Raw genomic sequence first — 5,523 nt, forward strand, 5'->3', positions numbered from 1 at the left:
AGGCTCGAGGGGCTAGATGGCCTTCTCCTGTTCCTAATTCTTATGTTCTTATGATCAGTCGCGACATATCCTCCGACTGTCATTCTGATCGCACCGCGATGTTTCCAGCTATTGTAGCAACGGCGTTGAGCAGCTCGCGATCTATGTCGATGCTGGTCTGTGATAGACGCACCATGTCCTGGTAAGCGCCTATCTGTCTTGCAGCAACGGACCTTTGCTGCACCAACCCCTGCCCTTCGGCAAAGGAGCTGCAACGCTGGGGATGCCTTGCTGCGCACTGCTTGGTCCCTCAGAATCGGAGGAGGCGTGTGGGAATCCCCTGAATATAGAGTCAGTGGTGGAGGATATTCCAACTGGCCCAGATAGAACTGTTATCTCCTCCTCAGTCTCAACCCCACCTCCACCTCCACTGGCTCCAGGATGAGCTGCTTTTCCTCTTCCTCTTCCTCATATCTGGCAGGGGTGAAGTCAGATGAGGGCTGGGTGACTCCAGAGGTGGAGGCAGTGGGTCTGTTGTCGGGTCTCTCTGTGGAGGTCTGGTTTGAATCCTCCGAGTCTGGAAGTACAAAACAACACTTAAAAGTGCTTGGCACCAGGGGCGGGGTCAGGGTTACATGTGTACAGTGTCTTAACTGTCCACCACTGCTGCCTTACTGCATTACATATAGCAGAGACAATACGTATATACATAGACATATACATTGTGTTATATGTCCCCAACATTGCAGTACATCACATGAGCCCAACATTACAGTGCCATAAACTTACAATGCATGACCCAACATTGCAATTATATTACACGACTGCAACACAGACCGGGGATTGTGTTGAACTGACCATTCTATGTGGGTGAGTCAGCTCCAAAGCCAGTGGTGGCGCGGTTGCTATCCCCGACCAGCAACAGGACACAGATCTCAATTTCCGTTTAGGCTTCTTGCATTGGGGGTCCTCCCTCCATGTGCCGCTGATGAGCTGCTATTGCAGATGTCTCCTTCTGCAGAAAGTAAATTAAATGAATATCCACGATGCTGAAAATGATGTGAATAGCACGTTTAGTGAGTTGGTCTTACTGCAGGTAAAGGGTGCAGAGCCAGATAGTAAATGGTGGACCAACAGGAAGAGCAGTGCAAGGAAGGTAGTGCAGGGGTCTCCTGCGGTCATCCCCCTGCAAAACAGATATACTAGTTTGGGTACTGTTGAGGGGGATGACTCACCAGGGGGAAGCAGCAGCAGCCAAGTTCATGGCACCATGGGTGGCTCTGCTGCACAGAAGGGCAGGAAAAAGAGTGGGAGAGCGATCGTGATGGGGGATTCAATTGTAAGGGGAATAGATAGGCGTTTCTGCGGCTGCAACCGAGACTCCAGGATGGTATGTTGCCTCCCTGGTGCAAGGGTCAAGGATGTCTCGGAGCGGGTGCAGGACATTTTGGAGGGGGAAGGTGAACAGCCAGTTGTCGTGGTATATATAGGTACCAAAGGTATAGGTAAAAAATGGGATAAGGTCCTACGAGATGAATTTAGGGAGCTAGGAGCTAAATTCAAAAGTAGGACTTCAAAGGTAGTAATCTCAGGATTGCTACCAGTGCCACATGTTAGTCAGAATAGAAATCACAGGATAGTTAAGATGAATACGTGGCTTGAGGAATGGTGCAAGAGGGAGGGGTTCAAATTCCTGGGACACTGGAACCGGTTCTGGGGGAGGTGGGACCAGTGCAAACCGGATGGTCTGCACCTGGGCAGGACCGGAACCAATGTCCGAGGGAGAGTGTTTGCTCGTGCTGTTGGGGAGGAGTTAAACTAACATGGCAGGGGAATGGAACCTATGCAGGGAGACCGAGGGAAATAAAATGGAGGCAGAAGCAAAAGATAGAAAGGAGAATAGTAAAAGAGAGGGCAGAGAAACCCAAGGCAAAAAACAAAAAGGGCCACATTACAGAAAAATTCTAGAGGGGCAAAGTGTGTTTAAAAAGACAAGCCTGAAGGCTCTGTGCCTCAATGCGAGGCGTATTCGGAATAAGGTGGACGAATTAACTGCGCAGACAGCAGTTAACAGATATGATATAATTGGCATCACGGAGACATGGCTCCAGGGTGACCAAGGCTGGGAACTCAACATCCAAGGATATTCAACATTTAGGAAGGAAAGGCAGAGAGGAAAAGGACTTGGGATGGCGTTGCTGATTAAAGAGGAAATTAATGCAATAGTAAGGAGGAACATGAGACTGGATGATGTGCAATCGGTAAGGGAGAAGCTGCGGAATTCCAAAGGGGAGAAAACGTTAGTGGGAGTTGTGTACAGACCACCAAACAGTAGTAGTGAGGTTGGGGAGAGCATCAAACAAGAAATAAGGGATGTGTGCAATAAAGGTACAGCAGTTATCATGGGCGACTTTAATCTATATATTGATTGGGCTAACCAAACTGGTAGCAATGTGGTGGAGGAGGATTTCCGAGAGTGTATTCGGGATGGTTTTCTCGACCAGTATGTCGAGGAACCAACTAGAGAGCTGGCCATCCTAGACTGGGTGATGTGTAATGAGAAGGGACTAATTAGCAATCTTGTTGTGCGAGGCCCTTTTGGGAAGAGTGACCGTAATATGGTAGAATTCTTTATTAAGATGGAGAGTGACACAGTTAATTTGGAAACTAGGGTCCTGAACTTAAGGAAAGGTAACTTCGACGAGAATTGGCTAGAATAGACTGGCAAAGGATACTTAAAAGAGTTGACGGTGGATAAACAATGGCAAACATTTAAAGATCACATGGATGAACTTCAGCAATTGTACATCCCTGTCTGGAGTAAAAATAAAATGGGGAAGGTGGCTCAACCATGGCTAACAAGGGAAATTAAGGATAGTGTTAAAGCCAAGGAAGAGGCATATAATTTGGCTAGAAAAAGCAATAAACCTGAGGACTGGGAGAAATTTAGAATTCAACAGAGGAGGACTAAGGTTTTAATTAAGAGAGGGAAAATAGAGTATGAGGGGAAGCTTGCAGGGAACATAAAAACTGACTGCAAAAGCTTCTTTAAATATGTGAAGAGAAAAAGATTGGTGAAGACAAACATAGGTCCCTTGCAGTCGGATTCAGGTGAATTTATAATGGGGAACAAAGAAATAGCAGACCAATTGAACAAATACTTCGGTTCTGTCTTCACGAAGGAAGACACAAATAACCTTCCAAATGTACTCGGGGACAGAGGGTCTCGTGAGAAGGAGGAACTGAAGGATATCCTTATTAGACGGGAAAATGTGTTAGGGAAATTGATGGGATTGAAGGCCGATAAATCTCCGGGGCCTGATAGTCTGCATCCCAGAGTACTCAAGGAAGTGGCCCTCGAAATAGTGGATGCATTGGTGATCATTTTCCAACAGTCTATTCACTCTGGATCAGTTCCTATGGACTGGAGGGTAGCTAATGTAACACCACTTTTTAAAAAAGGAGGGAGAGAGAAAACGGGTAATTAAAGACCGGTTAGCCTGACATCGGTAGTGGGGAAAATGTTGGAATCAATCATTAAGGATGAAATAGCAGCGCATTTGGACAGGATCGGACCAAGTCAGCATGGATTTATGAAGGGGAAATCATGCTTGACAAACCTTCTGGAATTTTTTGAGATTGTAACCAGTAGAGTGGACAAGGGAGAACGAGTGGATGTGGTGTATTTGGACTTTCAAAAGGCTTTTGACAAGGTCCCGCACAAGAGATTAGTGTGCAAAATCAAAGCATTGGGGGTAATGTACTGACGTGAATAGAGAACTGGCTGGCAGACAGGCAGCAGAGAGTCGGAATAAACGGGTCCTTTTCAGAATGGCAGGCAGTGACTAGTGGAGTGCCGCAAGGCTCAGTGCTGGGACCCCAGCTCTTTACAATATACATTAATGATTTAGATGAAGGAATTGAGTGTAATATCTCCAAGTTAGCGGATGACACTAAACTGTGTGGCAGTGTGAGCTGTGAGGAGGATGCTAAGAGGCTGCAGGGTGACTTGGACAGGCTAGGTGAGTGGGCAAATGCATGGCAGATGCAGTATAATGTGGCTAAATGTGAGGTTATCCATTTTGGGGGCAAAAACACAAAGGCTGAATATTATCTGAATGGTGGCAGATTAGGAAAAGGGGAGGTGCAACAAGACCTGGGTGTCATGGTTCATCAGTAACTGAAAGTGGGCATGCAGGTACAGCAGGCAGTAAGAAGGCAAATGGTATGTTGGCCTTCATAGCAAGGGGATTTGAGTATAGGAGCAGGGAGGTCTTATTGCAGTTGTACAGGGCCTTAGTGAGGTCTCACCTGGAATATTGTGTTCAGTTTTGGTCTCCTCTTCTGAGGAAGGACGTTCTTGCTATTGAGGGAGTGCAGCGAAGGTTCACCATACTGATTCCAGGGATGGCCGGACTGTCATATGAGGAGAGACTGAATCACCTGGGCCTTTATTCACTGGAGTTTAGAAGGGGATCTCATTGAAACGTATAAGATTCTGATGGGACTGGAAAGGTTAGATGCGGGAAGAATGTTCCTGATGTTGTGGAAGTCCAGAACCAGGGGACACAGTCTATGGACAAGGGGTAGGCCATTTAGGTCTGAGATGAGGAGAAACTTTTTCACTCAGAGTTGTTAACCGATGGAATTCCCTGCCGCAGAGAGTTGTTGATGCCTCAAGAGGGAGTTAGATATGGCCCTTATGGCTCAGGGGATCAAGGGGAATGGAGAGAAAGCAGGAAAGGGGTACTGAGGGAATAATCAGCCATGATCATATTGAATGACGGTGCAGGCTCGAAGGGCTGAATGGCCTACTTCTGCACCTATTTTTTACGTTTCTAACACACACACCTACGTACAGTGGTGCATAAATAAACTCATTACTTACTCTTCCTACCCTCACCAGGTCATTCCACCTCTTACGACACCTTTCTCCAGGGCATACAATTGTACTTGTGTAGGAGACCGCCTCCCCGATCTCGTTCCATATTTTGTTGTACAGCTTTGAGTGGGGCTTTCCACGACCACCCTTGCTTTATTCAGAGTATCTCTCCGTGATGTTCGCCGGCAGGACAGGTCGCTTCCTTTCGTCGAAGGCGGGCTCAACCTTCCGATATTCCTGCACTTCAACTTCTTTTTAAGCATTTCCATTATGTTTATTTTTATTTTATTTATTTTTTATTTCTGAAATGTGGTATTTTTGATGTTGTATTAGTATTATTTGACTGTGGAATTTCTGATGAAAACAACCAACACTCGAATACTTTGCTGCTCCTTCTCACTCTCTCTCCCTCTATGCCAACTCTCTGCACATGCGCAGGTAACCCCTGACCCCCGAAACCGCGGGGATAAAGCATCCGTTTTTTTTATTTAAAAAGTCAACAAAAAATATTTGCGCAGGCATTGAGAAGAAAGTCGATCTTGGTTGACTATAATGCTGCATATCGCTCGCTGCACACCACCCACATACCGCCGAAGAAATGTTGATGAAACTGACGGACTTCGGTCTCAGCGGTTTTGAACTATGCATCATCGGAATATCTT

The 5,523-nt window shown here is 46.4% G+C and overlaps 1 long non-coding RNA gene across 1 annotated transcript; it reads right to left on the reverse strand.

The window, feature by feature from the left end:
• Positions 1-226: 226 nt before the first annotated feature.
• On the reverse strand, positions 227-5,256 carry LOC139278424 (uncharacterized). The gene is made up of 3 exons (XR_011596267.1): positions 4,868-5,256; positions 838-994; positions 227-556 (listed from the first exon to the last, which is right to left on the reverse strand). It is a non-coding gene; the product is annotated as an uncharacterized lncRNA (long non-coding RNA).
• Positions 5,257-5,523: the final 267 nt, after the last annotated feature.

The sequence above is a fragment of the Pristiophorus japonicus genome, chromosome 1 (genome assembly GCF_044704955.1).
Source record: "Pristiophorus japonicus isolate sPriJap1 chromosome 1, sPriJap1.hap1, whole genome shotgun sequence".
NCBI lineage: Eukaryota > Metazoa > Chordata > Chondrichthyes > Pristiophoridae > Pristiophorus > Pristiophorus japonicus.